At 40.3% G+C, this 16,711-nt stretch overlaps 1 long non-coding RNA gene across 1 annotated transcript; it reads left to right on the top strand.

Moving 5' to 3' along the window:
* The first annotated feature begins 4,476 nt into the window (after window positions 1–4,476).
* Window positions 4,477–7,473, top strand: LOC110142333 (uncharacterized). Its single transcript, XR_002315294.2, has 2 exons — window positions 4,477–4,879; window positions 7,325–7,473. It is a non-coding gene; the product is annotated as an uncharacterized lncRNA (long non-coding RNA).
* The last annotated feature ends 9,238 nt before the right edge of the window (window positions 7,474–16,711 follow it).

Below are 16,711 nucleotides of genomic sequence, written 5' to 3'. Positions count from 1 at the left end.
ATTTGAATCAGTTCTAATGAGATGGATGAAACTGGAGCCCATTATACAGAGTGAAGTAAGCCAGAAAGATAAACACCAATACAGTATACTAATGCATATATATGGAATTTAGAAAGATGGTAATGATAACCCTATATGCAAGACAGAAAAAGAAACACAGATGTACAGAACAGAGTTTTGGACTCTGTGGGAGAAGGCGAGGGTGGGATGTTTCAAGAGAACAGCATCGAAACATGTATATTATCAAGTGTGAAACAGATCGCCAGTCCAGGTTGGATGCATGAGACAAGTGCTCGGACCTGGTGCACTGGGATGACCCAGAGGAATGAGATGGGGAGGGAGGGGAGGGGGGTTCAGGATGGGAAACACATGTAAATCCATGGCTGATTCATGTCAATGTATGGCAAAAACCACTACAATATTGTAAAGCAATTAGCCTCCAACTAATAAAAATAATTGGGGGAAAAAAAAAAAAAGAATCTGTGTGGCCTGAGATTGGGGAAGGACATAGCGGCCTGTTTTTGTAACCTCAGTCTCCTTGTGGTTGTGCTCCCTCTTGTAATAATCACGGTTTTTCTTCAGGGAGGTAAAGGGTCTTTATGTTGGAGATTACTATAAGTTGGTGAGCTGATTATCAGAGTGAGGCTTATTTTTCTTCTCTGTCTGCAGCATCGTTGCCCTGTGACATGGGGTCTGAGGCCGTACATGACATTGGCAATGTATGATGCCTACTTCAGTTGGCATGTTAGCTGCTTTTAAAAGTTGGAGTATAAGCAGGGTGTTTTGGGAGAACCTTTAGTAGATAGGAGCCCTCGCTCCTTCCAGATGTCAGCATGTGAGTGTATGATGTGGAAAGTATATTTAGAATTGGTGTATATGCTTTCTATCTTGTTAGCTGTGAGGATGAGAGTTCTAGTTAGTGCAGTAAGTTCTGCCTTTTGGGAACAGGTTCACAAGGGGAGATGTTGTGATTCAATAATTTTGGTGTCAGAGACAATTGCATATCCAGCTACTTTTTTCCTTCTGATGTCATGGAGGAGCTGCCATCAATATACCAAGTAAAGTCAGGGTTATTTAAAGGGGTTGAGGAAATGTGGGAGAAATGGGGCATCAGGTCTTCTAATGCCTCTGTGCAAGTATGGATGGGGGCTCAGAATTAGGGATAAGGGTGGCAGGGTTGAGAGTAGGACAGTGTTCAAAGGAGAACTCAGGAGATTTGAGAAGGGTGACAAGATTTAGTTGGATGCATGAAGGAAATAGAAGGGCCCTGATTTGTGAGACAATAAGTCCTTAAGGTCATGTGGTGAACAAATGACAGTGGATACTCCAAAAGTAAGTTTTTTTTCACTTTCCTGAGCAAGGAGTGCAGCTGCTGCCAGAGCATGTAGGCAGGCCTGGCCATCCTCAAATTGTGGTATCTAATTGCTTTCATAAGATTGAAGTGACAGGAGTGAAAGTGGAGCCCTGATTTTATCCCGAAACTCCTAGGGCAATTTTGTGTCTCTCAGTAGTATAGAGTATAAAGGGGTGAGAAAGGTCAGGAAGTGTTAGAGCTGGGGCTGAGAGAATGGCTTGCTTAAGGGTGTTAAAGGCTGAACAGATATTTTATTTTAGCTCTAGGGGTTCTGAAATACCTCCTCAGGTGGCTTGTGCCTAGTAGGTGAAATTAGGAATACAGAGGTGTGGGTATCCAGCTAACCACAAGAAGGACAGGATCTCTGTCCTTTTGATGTAGGGAGTGGTAGGATGGATATAAGGGACTTTCAATCAGTACTAATATATCTTGTTTGTTTGGTGTTAAAAGGATTCTGAGACAGGTGACTCTAGGAAGAGACAGCTGGACTTTGGTGGGAGATACTCAATAGCCTCTATCAACTAGAAAATTAAGGAGTTGTATAGTGTGTTGTTGACAGTGTGTAAATGAAGGACTACAAAGGAGGAGATCATTCACATATTGGAGGACAGTACTTGGAGTGAGGTCAGGAGAGGTTAGGTCTGATGCTTGAGCTTGGCCAAGAAAATGAGGGCTATCACGAAAGTCTTGTGGGAGAACTGTCCATGTCAGCTGTTGGAAGCAGCAATTGTCTGGATCTGACCAGGTAAAGGCAAAGAGGTCTTGAGAGTCTGGGTGTAACAGAATGGTAAAGAAGGCATCCTTGAGGTCTAGAACAGTGAAGTGGGTAGTGGAAGAGGGAATGAGAGAGAGAAGAGTATAGGGATTTGGAACTACTGGGTGTATGGGGATAACAGCCACATTGATAAGTCTCAGGTCCTGGACCAGGTGATAGGAGATCATTTGGCTTTTTGATGGGTAGGACAGTGGTGTTATAGGGAGAGAGAGTTGGGCACAAGAGGCCCTGATGTAGGATTTTTGTGATGATAGGATTTAACCCTTGTTGATGTTTTTGGAGATGGGGTATTGTGGTTGATTGGGGAATTTAGAGGGGCATTTGAGACAGATATGAATTGGAGCATGGTGAGAGATGTGTGTATCCCAAACTATGGGGTTTACAGATGAGAAGGGCAACGGGGTAGGGGAAGAGGAGGTGGGGTTGAGGAGCAGTAGCCAGGCTAGATCAGAGGGTGGACTTGGGATAGTAATAGAGGCTTTGAATTTTGAGAGAAGGTCTCTCCCAAGAATAGGAGTGGGGCATTTTGGGAGTATGAGAAAAGAATGGGAAAATGGGGTATCTTGAAGTGTGCAAGGTAGAGGCTCAGTTATTCGTGGTGTAGATATTAAACCCCCATAACAGAGACCTGAGAGACCTTGGTTTTTCCAGAGCAGGTAGGCACAGCAGAGTAAGTGGCCCTCATGTCCATGAGAAAAGAGATGGGCTTACCTGCCACAGTGAGAGTCACCCTGGGCTCCATAGAGGTGATGAGAGTTGGGGCCTGGGGCCCTGGGCAACTTCAGTCTTCAGTAGCAAGTCCAAGGAGGCTGGGCAGAGCTGGATTGGAGTACTACTGCTTGGAGCAGGAGGGGATGTCCAGCTCCCTAGAGGGGATTTGGGCAGTCGACCTTCCAATGTCCCTTTATGCCACAGCTGGGACATGTGGACCTGGAGGGGGCCTTGGCTTTAGGCATGAGCAGGCCCAGTGGCCTTCTTTGCCACATTTGAAGCAGGGCCCAGGTGGCTTCCTTTCTTTGTTGGTTGATGGAGGCTTGGAGCCATGTAGGGCAGTGACTAAAAGGTGGTATTTGGCCTAATCTCATTGGGCCTTCTCTAGTTTTGCCTGTTTTTCCCAGTTCAACGAACGATAAATTTAAAAGGTCTTGTTGAGGAGTTTGAGGACCTTTTTATACCTAGTTTCTTTTGGATATCTGGGGATGACTGGGAGATAAAATGGGTGTTAAGGACAATGGTGCCCTCTGCTGAAGTGGGGTCTAATTTTGTATATTTTTGTAGGGCTTCCATTAACCTGGCTAGAAATTGTGCTGGGTTTTCATCTAGTCTTTGAGTTATTTCCTGGAGCTTATCAAAGTTGACAGCTTTATGCCCTGCCTTTTGAAGGCCCACAATGAGGCAAGCAATCACGTGATTTCGGGATGCTTGTCCAGGTCTCCCTGACTGGTAACCCCAGTTGGGATCATCTTGGGGGACAGACATTGCCCTACAGGCTTAGTGTCCTCAGGCCTGTGTATCTCATCAGCATGCACCTGAGAGGCTTGCCATACTCCTTCCTTCTCTTCTTGGAGAAGAGTGGAGGATGATGTAAATATCAGGCCAGGTTAAGTGAAAGGTTGGGAAAGATACTTGAATTCTTTTAGGTAAATATTAGGGTCTGAGAGGAAGCAGCCAAGATGCTTTTCAATTTGAGACAGATGGTGAAGGAGAATGGGACACGAACCCGAACAATGCTTTCTGCTCCAGCTGCTTTCTGTAAAGGGAGGCATGGAACAGGGAAAGGAGTGGGGTCCTGCTGTGAAGTTTCCTGTTTTAAGCTTGTTCGGGGCTGGGTATGGGGAGGGGATCGAGGGAGGTCGGGATAGAGACCTGGGACCCTTGGAGTAGAGTGTGGGGATGAGGCCTCAGAGCTCGCCTCTGGCACAGGCAGGGGAGGGGGTGGGAAGCTGCAGAAGAGGGGAACGAGGAGGGGGCATAAGGTGGAGGTTTCAGAACTGGATCTGGAGCTGCTGCAATGGGACTGGGAGCAATAGGGAGTGGGCTGTGGTCAGAAGGGTCGAAGGAAGAAGGAAAGTCTGAACAGGGATCGGGAGAGATTGTATTAGAAGGATGTGGCCCAGAGTGGGCTAAGAGTGTTTGAGAAGTAGAACAGAATTCACAGAGAAAGGGTTGAGAGCAAAGAGCAAAAAAAGCCTAAACGTAAGGGATTTCTAACCACATGTTGTTCTGGCAGCAAGAGTTATTGAGGTCCCATAGAGTATTATAATCGAGAGTTCTGTTTTCTGGCCATTGGGACCTATTATCAAGTCTGTATTGTGGCCAGACAGTGTTAGAATAGTAAATAAGTCTTTTTGGTCTTATCTCCCCTTGGAAGCCCAAGGCTTTTAGGTTTTGGAGACGACATCCTAGAGGAGTAGATTTTGAGGACTGGAATTGAGAATTTCCCATTGTGGCTGAATGGTGAGGTTAGACAAGTGCGAGCAAAAGTGAGGAGAAAGATCCGAGGGAAAAGGCATCCCCACTCTCAGGACTTTCTCAGAGAGTAATAATAGTCTGTTTTGAAAGGGGCATCCCCTATTTCAAAGTCAGACTGGGCACAAGGCTGAGGGCCTAAGGGCCGTGGGTGTCCTCCCGCCTAGCCCTAGGACTTGGAAAGGAGGCGAGAGAGAGAGGATCCGAGAGAATGGGATTTCACTCACCCTTGTAACCAATGGATGAAATGTGGGCTGGTGTGTGGATGTCAGTCCAGCAAGGTGAGTGGAGAGCCCTGTCCTAGAGCTCATCTCAGGTTCTCGGCAAGGTCCAAGGGAGGGGGACCACCAGAGGTGGGCTTGTGCGAGGAGCCCAGTTGTGGTGGATCTTCCCTCCTGGGTTTTGGCACCAGAATGTAAGGTGAGTGCAGAGAAAAAGCGAGCCGGGCAATCAGGCAAAAGGAAAATTCATTAGAGGGTGACTGGCCCTGAAGGAGAAACAGTGTCCTCCCTTTCTTATTGTAGCTTTCTTATAACCTGTTCCTTTATTGGACCAGAACCTGGTGGTCCGGAGTCGACGATGAGAAAGTGAAAGAAGGAAAGAGGCTAATATTCCCTGGGTTACGCAGCCGGCTTTCGCGCTCCAGGGAATCAGCCAGAAATATATATATATATATATATATATATATCGGAGACGGCAAGGGCAGTAGTTCTAACTCCAGTACTCTTGCCTGGAAAATCCCATGGATGGAGGAGCCTGGTAGACTGCAGTTCATGGGGTCGCTAGGAGTCGGACACGACTTCACTTCACTGAGTGGCTTCACTTTCACTTTACACTTTCATGACTTGGAAAAGGAAATGCAACCCACTCCCGTATTCTTGCTCGGAGAATCCCAGGGAAGGGGGAGCCTGGTGGGCTGCTGTCTATGGGGTCGCACAGAGTCGGACACGACTAAAGTGACTTAGCCGCATATATGAGAGAGAGAGAGAGAGAGAGAGAGAGAGACGGGGGACCCAAGCTCTGATGGAGCAAAGGTGTTTTAATCAACATGGTGTGGGCATATATACTGTCTTACAAGGTAGTTATTCTCAGCAAAGATAAAGATTAAAATTCCAGACTTACAAAACATAAGGCGATCCCTATTAAAGAGAGAGAGTTGTAAACAATCACTTTTTACCATATGGTTCATAAGAAGGAAGAGGGTACTTATCACCATATTGAAAAACTAATGAAGGACATGCCTGGATTCCTCAGCCCCAGGAAAGGTGTGCCTCTCCTCTTAATTAATAAGGCCAGAGGATTCCTGACAGATCCAAAACAGCACACAGGAAGCCTCCTGTTCAATGCTTCCTGACAGCCCGCCAACAAAAGATTCTCCAAAGTGATGATTAATTTTTAGCCTGTAGTTGAGTCCTGTGGTCACATAACGAGGCGGTCTGGAATCTGGGGGTCTCCTAGCCTTGAGAAGGTAGGTGCCAGTGAGAAAACGGAGTCGTTTGGACAATTCGGTCCATTTCAAAGATCACTGTGATTTTATTCTTTGTTTGTGAGGTTGACATAATGAGCCATTTCTACCATGAGCCCCCATGTGGGCCCTATCAGTTCCCAATAACCAAAGCTGGAGTAAACTGAGGGGGGGGAAAAAAAGGTACATTTTCTATTATAACTCAAGTATAACATAAACATCCATGAGTCTATATTGACATAAATTAATAAATTAAGAGGGAGTTTGTAGACAAATTTCTCAAGCAGAAGATTTCCAAATAATTTCTGTAGATACTATGCCTTCAATTGAAGGCATATGTGATGCATAGCTCCCTACCTTTTATGTGTAAGCTCTGCGTAGTGACTTTCTTCCAAAGAGTATTATATTGAAAGGGGGAAGAAGTAACTTGGTGGTACAGTGGCTAGGAGCCTATGTTACCAATGCAAGGTGCCCAGGTTCTATGCCTAGTCAGGAAACTAGATCCCACATGCTGCAGCTGAAGATCCTGCATGCTGCAACTAGGACGCAGCACAGCCAAATAAATACAAATAAACATTTTAGAAAGAAAGATGAAGGAGAGTAGCTCTACAACTCTATTAGCTTGGTGATCAAGATTAGCTTCAGTTAATTGATTATCTTATTGATAGTATATAGTCTTGATATAATGTGATTTAAGTGACATTTTACATCTGTAGTCATCCCCTCGAAATCTCATAACTCCATCCTAATATGAGAAAAATACCCCAAAAAACCCAGTTAACAAGTACATGGACAATATTTCTAAAATCTCTCAATGTCACAAAAAATAAGTATGTCTGAAAATCTGTTATAGCCAAGAGTATCCTGAAGTGACTTGATGACTCCATATAATGTGTTATTCTGGGTAGAATCCTGAAAGAGTAAAGGGAAAATCAAAGAATTCTGAATAAAGTATGGATTCTAGTTCATAATAATGTATCAGTAGTAAGTAATTCACTTGCTGTGAAAGTTTGCCATACCAATGTAAATATTAATCATAGGAAAACTGGGTCTATATTATATGGAAAATGTATGTAGCCTCTTTCAACTTTTCTGTAAGTTAACATCTATCATAGAATTAAATGTATAATGTTATGTTTTATAGATTTATTATAAAATAGTCTCTCAACAATTTTTAAAAATGTAGCTTTATTTTAAATTTCCTGAGCATCCCAAGTAATTCACATTAGATCTAAAATAACTGCCTTCCCTGAAAATGCAGGTTGGAATACATATTTCTACAATTTCCCAGTTGGATCTCCCAGCTGCTCTGAGATAACTCTGCAGTGAATATCTGCATTCAGCAATCCTTTCTCTTTACAGAAGATCAAACCAGTACCAGAATCTAATTAAAAATCTCCATGCAACTGACTCAGCAGGACTTGAGGCAAGAGTAAAATTTTTTCATTATCTGTCCAGGGTGACCATACAGGGAATAATATATCATCTGTGGGAATAAAAGCTCATTTATCCTATTGGTTTTCAAACACAGACTGGTACATGGAGCATGTAGCAAGAGGTTTCATTAAAAGCTGTGATTTTATGTTTTCCAGTAAATACAATAAAATAGGAATTATCATTGAACAAACTATAAATATTTCTCTTCTAATCATAATTACATATATGAAGATAAACAAAGGGAAGATATTTTTCCCACTTATTCATGTGCAATTTAATAAAAAAAAATTGAGCTGAGCTTAAAACAATCAAGTTTGGAGGTATAAAATTCAAAAATGTTACAATAAAGAAAGGAATATAACTGAATGAATGGACCATAATTTACCTCAGGTATTTTCAGAAACTACTGATTCTATTCTACTAGTTTTAGAATACAATAATACTATATTTGTGTAGACTGGCTCCCAAAACTGTAAAATATCAATGATTGATTTGACTTCTGGGTATTAGCATAATAGGACACTACATACTGGAAATTTCTTACTACAAACCTTTATGAATGCTAGAATATTTACTAAGCGTTACATTAAATGCAATATTTAGCTTGTATAAAAGAATGTGACTAATAGAGAAATCCTCAGATTCCAAGAGAATAGAAATGAAACAAAGACCAATAAATATAAGCGGTCATGCAGCAACCACCCTAGGAAAGGGATAGGCTAAGAGGGTTCCCAGTATCTGCAACTGAAGAAATAGAATTTAATGTCTTCCCAGTGATAATGAAAAAACATTTTAAGAGAGTAATGATAGGGAATTGGAACTAAGACCATTATATAAATATATCTGAATAATTACTAAATTATTTAATTTGAAATATTTCATCCATGAGCATAAGATTAAACAGAAAAAAAAAAAAAAACAAAGAACGGACAACAAAACTTAGCTCATTTTACCTGGTTTCAGAATATAAGATTAAAGAATTATCCTCTAAGAATACATAATGTAAGCTCTTTCACTTTGTTAATTGAGATTTGAATTTACTTTGTCATCACAGTCTGTGATGATTAATTTTATGTGTTAACTTGACCAGGCCAGATATTAAACATTAATCTGTGTGTTTCTGTGAGTGTGATTTGGGATGAGATTAATATTTAAATCAGTATTTGTGAGTAAAGCAATCCCCCTTCATAATGTAGATGGGCCTATCCAATCACTCAAATGCCTGAATATAGCAAAAGATAGACATTTTCTCAAGTAAGAGAATTCTGCTGTCTGATGGCCTTCAAACTGGACACTAGCTCTGCCTGGCTCTACAGCAGTCTCCTGGCCTTGGGCTCAAAGCAAGATAACTTCTCTAGAAGTGGCTTCAGACTCAATGAGGACATTGTCTCTGCAGATTTTGCACTGGTTTTGCCAGTTTTCATAATTGTAGTAGCCAATTTCTTATAATACATCTTTTTGTATATAGCACATAATGATAATGACATAGATAGACAGATGATAGATAAATGATAGATTATCCTATTGGTTCTGTTTTTCTGGAGAACCTGGAATGATACATGATCCCAAGACATTAACATGAAAAGCAGTGTGAGGCCAGTGACTCTCTTATAGTGACTTGCAGAACCAGTTAAAAAGTTTGCTAGAAAAGTCATAAATGCAGGCTATAAAGCATTCCTACAGGTAAAGCAAAATTTAAAAGTGAACACACAATCCAAAGTAATAAAATGAATCAGAAAATGATCCTGCATGATCCTCAAGATCAAAATAAATAGAATGAGTCCCCTAAATCTCACATGATGAGTATAAATTAGCATATTTAAAATTATTAAACATATAAACTAAATAAAATTATAATAAAAAATAAGACATCAAGATAAAGTACATCCAACATTTTTTTAAAAATCCAGAAATTAAAACAATTTTCAAAAACATACTGAAATGTTGAGTTAAAAGATATACTTATAAGATCTAATTTATGTCATACATGAATTCTAGAAATATAGAATGAACAGGTAGTAATATTTCAAGGGAAAATAGATTAGATTTCTCAAATTTGATTAAAAGTACACTCTTTCACATTTAAGATGTACAATGGATTCCAAAGCAACTAAATAAAAAATGATACATAGATATATTACAGTAAAATAGAAAAATGCCAAGGCGTTGAGATCCTAAAGTTGTTAGTTTCCTTAAAAATCATATTACTTGTAATGAAATAATAATTAGGCTGACAGCAGACTTACAGTAGCAAGAAAATGCAACAGAGAACATTTTTCTTCAATACACAGAGAATATAGGATTCCCTGGTAGCTCAGTTGGTCACAAATCCGCCTGAAATGTGGGAGACCTGGGTTCAATCCCTGGGTTGGGAAGATCCTCTGGAGAAAGGAAAGGCTACCTACTCCAGTATTCTTGGCCTGGAGAATTCCATGGAGTGTATAGTCCATGAGGTCGCAAAGAGTTGGATACCACTGAGTGACTTTCACTTTCACTTTCTTTCACAGAGAATATATGTAATAGTCAAACTAAAGTAATATGGCTAACTAAGCTATTATTCAAGAATATGGGCAAAATTAAGATACATTGAACAATTTTTGAGAGGTTACTTCTCATAAACTCTCATCAAAATAATTACAGGATACTGGTATGCATGCTAAGTCATTTCAGTCATGTCTGACTCTTTGCACCCAATGGACTGTAGCCCACAAGGCTCACCTGTCCATGGGATTCTTCAGGCATAAATACTGGAGTGGGTTGCCATTTCCTTCTACAGGGTACTGGTATACATTGGCATTATTGTGGATTCAGTTCCTGACCACCACAATAAAGCAAGTCACATGAATATTTTGTCTTCCTAGTGAATATAAAGTTATGTTTACATCATAGTACTCTATGATGACATCATCGTGTACTAGGTGTGCAATTACATTATATCCTTTAAAAAACAATGTATATACTTTATTTTTTTTATTTTTTTGTACATACTTTTAAAAAAACTTCATTGCTAAAAAATAATCATCTAAGTCTTCATTAGTCATAGAAGTAAATTTGAAATATTGCAAGAATTATCAAAATGTGATATACAGATACAAAGCAAACAAACACTGTTGGAAAAATGATACTGATGGATTTGCACCAGGAACAGTTGCTTTAAACTTTCAATTGTAAAAATCACAATATCTACAAAGAGCAATAAAATGAAGTATGAAGACAAAAAGAAATTTGTCTCAATGGAAAGATCATAATGGGGGGAAATGATGAGAGAAGAAATTGGCAGAGCTGAATAATTGCATGTGATTTATAACAAGTAACAGAAATAGTAGTACTTCCTAATTTGAGAGATATAAAATGACATGGAAATAATATAATAAAATGTATGAGAGTAGAGAATAATAATCAAGCACTCCATGTCTTTGTCTTATTCAAGAATTGGTAGATATTATTAATTAATGATAGAGTTGCCTGGGTCAAGTGTGAATGTTGGAAATACAACAGTAGCTATGGAAGGCAAGAAAGTAGAAGCCGCAGCTATGGAAGAAAGTAGAAGTAAAAAATAGAAGTATAGAAAAGTAGAAGTATGGAAAGTAGAAGAACTATCTATGAAAGGCAAGAAAGTAGAAGGGCAGTAAGGTATATAGGCACAAAGGAAAGTAGGAAAGACAAGGATAATTTCCAAGTAGAAAAAAATTTTAAATTGAAGAGGAAAAAAGAAAGTTTAAAAAGAAGAGGAATAGATTTCAAAAGCCAAGAAAGAAAAATTAATAGAAAAATAAGAGAGAAAATCAAACCTAGTTAGATAGGACTGTGAGTTTACATCTTAATCTAACCTTCTGCCTCTCTGTTTTCTCTAAGTACATAGCAAAGGCAAAAACTTGACAAAATTTTTTAAACAGGAAAATAATAATGAAACGACTTTCATGAATTGCACCTGAATAATAATTTTAATAAAAAGAAAATAACAATGCAAGCTAAAAGGTAAATGTGTCAGGAATCCCTTAAGATTACTCTCGGACTTAACTTTCTAAGAAGACAGAACTCAGAAAAGATGTTATAACCATAATAATGGCTGATCACAGTGAAAGGATACAGATTAAAATCAGTTCAGTTCAATTGCTCAGTTGTGTCCAACTCTTTGCAACCCCATGAACAACAACATGCCAGGCCTCGTGTCCATCACCAACTCCCGGAGTCCACCCAACCCTATATCCATTGAGTCAGTGATGCCAGCCAACCATCACATCCTCTGCTGGCCCCTTCTCCTCCTGCCCTCAATCTTTCCCAGCATCAGGGTCTTTTCAAATGAGTCAGCTCTTTGCATCAGGTGGCCAAAGTATTGAAGTTTCAGCTTCAGCATCAGTGCTTCCAATGAATAGTCAGGATGGATTTCCTTTAGGGTAGACTGGTTGATTCTCCTTGCAGTCCAAGGGACTCTCAAGAGTCGTCTCCAACACCACAGTTCAAAAGCATCAATTCTTCTGTGCTCAGCTTTCTTTGTAGTCCAACTCTCACATTAATATATGACCACTGGAAAAACCAGAGCCTTGACTAAATGGACCTTTGTTGACTAATGTCTCTGCTTTTGAATATGCTGTCTAGGTTGGTCATAACTTTCCTTCCAAGGAGTAAACGTCTCTTAATTTCATGGCTGCAATCACCATCTGCAGTGATTTGGGAGCCCAAAAAATAAAGTCAGCCACTGTTTCCCCATCTATTTTCCATGAAGTGATGGGACCAGATGCCATGATCTTAGTTTTCTGAATGTTGAGCTTTAAGCCAACTTCTTCACTCTCCTCTTTCACTTTCATCAAGGGGCTCTTTAGTTCTTCTTCACTTTCTGCCATAAGGGTGGTGTCATCTGCATATCTGAGGTTATTGATATTTCTCCTGGCAATCTTGATTCCAGCTTGTGCTTCATCCAGCCCAGTGTTTCTCATGATGTACTCTGCATATAAGTTAAATAAGCAGGGTGACAATATACAGCCTTTTCCTATTTGGAACCAGTCTGTTTTTCCATGTCCAGTTCTAATTGTCGCTTCCTGATCTGCATGCAGGTTTCTCAAGAGGCAGGTCAGGTGGTCTGGTATTCCCATCTCTCTCAGAATTTTCCAGTTTATTGTGATCCATACAGTCAAAGGCTTTGGCATAGTCAATGAAGCAGAAATAGATGTTTATCTGGAACTTTCTTGCTTTTTCAATGATCCATCGGATGTTGGCAATTTTATCTCTGGTTCCACTGCCTTTTCTAAAACTAGCTTGAACATCTGGAAGTTCATGGTTCACATATTGCTTAAACCAGGCTTGGAAAATTTTGAGCATTATTTTACTATCTTGTGAGATGAGTGCAATTGTGCAGTAGTTTGAGCATTCTTTGGCATTGTCTTTCCTTGGGATTGGAATGAAAACTGACCTTTTCCAGTCCTGTGGCCACTGCTGAGTTTTCCAAACTTGGTGGGATATTGAGTGCAGCACTTTTAAAACATCATCTTTCAGATTTGAAATAGCTCAACTGAAATTCCATCACCTCCACTAGCTTTGTTTGTAGTGATGCTTCCTAAGGCCCATTTGACTTCATATTCCAGGATGTCTGGCTCTAGGTGAGTGATCACACCATCATGATCATCTGGGTCATGAAGATCTTTTTTGTACAGTTCTTCTGTGTATTTTTTGCCACCTCTTCTTAATATCTTCTCCTCCTGTTAGGTCCATACCATTTCTGTCCTTTATTGAGCCCATCTTTGCATGAAATGTTCCCTTAGTATCTCTAATTTTCTTGAAGAGATCTCTAGTCTTTTCCATTCTATTGTTTTCCTCTATTTCTTTGCATTGATCACTGAGGAAGACTTTCTTGTCTCTCCTTGCTATTCTTTGGAACTCTGCATTCAAATGGGTATATCTTTCCTTTTCTCCTTTGCTTTTTACTTCCCTTCTTTTCACAGCTATTTGTAAGGCCTCCTTAGACAGCCATTTTGCTTTTTTGCATTTCTTTTCCATGGGGATGGTCTTAATCCCTGTCTCCTGTACAATGTCACAAACCTCCATCCATAGTTCATCAGGCACTCTATCAGATCTAGTCCCTTAAATCTATTTCTCACTTCCACTGTATAGTCATAAGGGATTTGATTTAGGTCATACCTGAATGGTATAGGTGATTGAATATTGAATGTTATAATATTTTCTTCATTGTCTTCAATTTAAGTCTGAATTTGACAATAAGGTGTTCATGTTATGAGCCACAGTCCATTTTTGCTGACTGTATAGAACTTCTCCATCTTTGGCTGCAAAGGATATAATCAACCTGATTTCAGTGTCAGCCATCTGGTGATGTCCCTGTGTAGCGTCTTCTCTTGTGTTTTTGGAAGAGGGTATTTGCTAAGACCAGTATGTTCTCTTGGCAGAATTCTATTAGCCTTTGTCCTGCTTCATTCCATACTCCAAGGCCAAATTTACCTGTTACTCCAGCTGTTTCTTGACTTCCTACTTTTGCATTCCATTCCCCTATAATAGAAAGGATATCATTTTTGGGTGTTAGTTCTAGAAGGTCTTGTAGGTCTTCCTAGAACTGGTCAACTTCAGCTTTTTCAGCATTACTGGTTGGGGCATAGACTTGGATTACCTTGATATTGAATGATTTGCCTTGGAAATGAACAGAGTTCATTCTGTCATTTTTGAGATTGCATACAAGTACTGCATTTTGGACTCTTGTTGACTATGATGGCTACTCCATTTCTTCTAAGAAATTCCTGCTCACAGTAGTAGATATAATGGTCATCTGAGTTAAATTCACCCATTCCAGTCCATCTTAGTTCGCTGATTCCTAGAATGTCGATGTTCACTCTTGCCATCCCCTGTTTGACCACTTCCAATTTGCCTCGATTCATGGACCAAACATTCCACGTTCCTATGTAATATTGCTCTTTACAGCATCAAACCTTGCTTCTATCACCAGTCCCATCTACAACTGGTTTTTGTTTGTTTGTTTTTTTACTTTGGTTCCATCCCTTCATTCTTTCTGGAGTCATTTCTCCACTGATCTTCAGTAGCATGTTGGGCACCTACCTACCTGGGGAGTTCATCTTTTCAGTGTCCTATCTTTTTGCCTTTTCATACTGTTCATGGGGTTCTCAAGGCAAGAATACTGAAGTGGTTTGCCATTCTCTTCTCCAGTGGACCACATTCTGTCAGACTTCTTTACCATGACCTGTCCTTCTTGGGTGGCCCCACACAACATGGCTTAGTTTCATTGAGTTAGACAAGGCTGTGGTCCATGTGATCAGATTGGCTAGTTGTCTGTGATTGTGGTTTCAGTCTATCTGCCCTCTGATGTCCTCTCTCAGTGTCTACCATCTTGCTTGGGTTTCTTACCTTGAATGTGGGGTATCTCTTCACAGCTGCTCCAGCAAAGCGCAACCACTGCTCCTTACCTTGGACGTGGGGTAGAAAATAATCAAGGAAAAAAAATGTGCATGGGTGAAGTCCGAGATTTATATGGACCTGTTTTGTTCTCCCAGGAATAATGTGTGGTAACACATGTGTAATTTTGTCAACCAACGAAGAGCACTCAAAACTTGAGATTTTATTGGGGATCATTTATAAGAGCATACATCTCCTGTATGACTGACCTCAGCTACTAAGACTCTAGTCCTTCAGAACAAAACCCTTTTCACCATAAATTGCACTGTCTGTGGACTATTGATCAAACTAATATAATATGGCTGAAGACCTCCAGCAAACAATAATCATATCAGGACTATACCTGGAGAGTCCCGTGGACAGAGGAGCCTGGTGGGCTACAATCCTTGGAACTGCAAAGAGTCAGACACAACTGAGTGACTAGCACTTCCGCTTTCCATGTATATAATATATGTGTGTATATATATATATGTGTATATATACACATGTGTATATGTGTATACATATGTGCATATGTATACATATATGTATACACACATATACATATATTGCACACACACACACATATATCACTTTATCTATTAGTTTGCCAGTAGACATTTAGATTATTTCTATGTCTTAGCTTTTGCAAATAGTGCTACTATGAACATTGCAGCTATCTTGTGAAAATGTGCTGTGTTTATGCACTCAGTCATTCCCAACTCTTTGCCACTCATGGACTGTAGCCTGCTATGCTCTTCTGTCCATGGAGATTCTCCAGGCAAGAATACTGGAATGGGTTGCCATGCCCTCCTCCAGGGGATTTTCCCAACCCAGGGATCAAACCCAGGTCTCCCACATTGCAGGTGGATTCTTTCCTGTCTGAGCCACCAGGGAAGCCCAAGAATACCAGAATGGATAGCCTATGCATTCTCTAGCAGGTCTTTCTCACCCAGGAATCAAACCAGTGTCTCTTGCATTGAAGGTGGATTCTTTACCAGCTGAGGTAACGAGAAAGCCCATAGGGATACATATATCTTTTCAAATCATAGTTTTGCATGGGTATATGCATTCAGCAGTGGGACTGCTGGATCATATATGGCATTCTATTTTTTAGTTTTTTTGAGGAAGCTCCATACTGTTTTCCTTATTGGCTGCACCAATTATTAATTCCCAACAACAGTGTAAAAGGATTATCTTTTTTCCACACTCTCTTCAAAATTTATTATTTGTAGACATTTTATGATGGCCATTGTGACCAGTATGAAGTGGTAACTCATTTTGCTTTTTGTTTGCATTTCTAGATGGGGAGACAGTGGAAACAGTGTCAGACTTTATTTTTTGGGGCTCCAAAATCACTGCAGATGGTGATTGCAGCCATGAAATTAAAAGATGCTTACTCCTTGGAAGGAAAGTTATGACCAACTTAGATAGCATATTAAAAAGCAGAGACATTACTTTGCCAACAAAGGTCCATCCAGTCAAGGCTATGGTTTTTCCAGTGGTCATGTATAGATGTCAGAGTTGGACTGTGAAGAAAGCTGAGTGCCGAAAAATTGATGCTTTTGAACTGTGGTGTTGGAGAAGACTCTTGAGAGTCCCTTGAACTGCAAGGAGATCCAACCAGTCCATCCTGAAGGAGATCAGTCCTGGGTGTTCATTGGAAGGACTGATGCTGAAGCTGAAACTCCAATACTTTGGCCACCTCATGTGAAGAGTTGACTCATTGGAAAAGACCCTGATGCTGGAAGGGATTGGGGGCAGGAGGAGAAGGGGACGACAGAGGATGAGATGGCTGGATGGCATCACCGACTCGATG

The sequence above is a fragment of the Odocoileus virginianus genome, unplaced genomic scaffold (assembly GCF_023699985.2).
Source record: "Odocoileus virginianus isolate 20LAN1187 ecotype Illinois unplaced genomic scaffold, Ovbor_1.2 Unplaced_Contig_10, whole genome shotgun sequence".
NCBI classification, from domain to species: Eukaryota; Metazoa; Chordata; class Mammalia; order Artiodactyla; family Cervidae; genus Odocoileus; species Odocoileus virginianus.
Note: the sequence above shows the minus strand (reverse complement) of the source record. Positions and strands in the feature narration are given on the sequence as shown.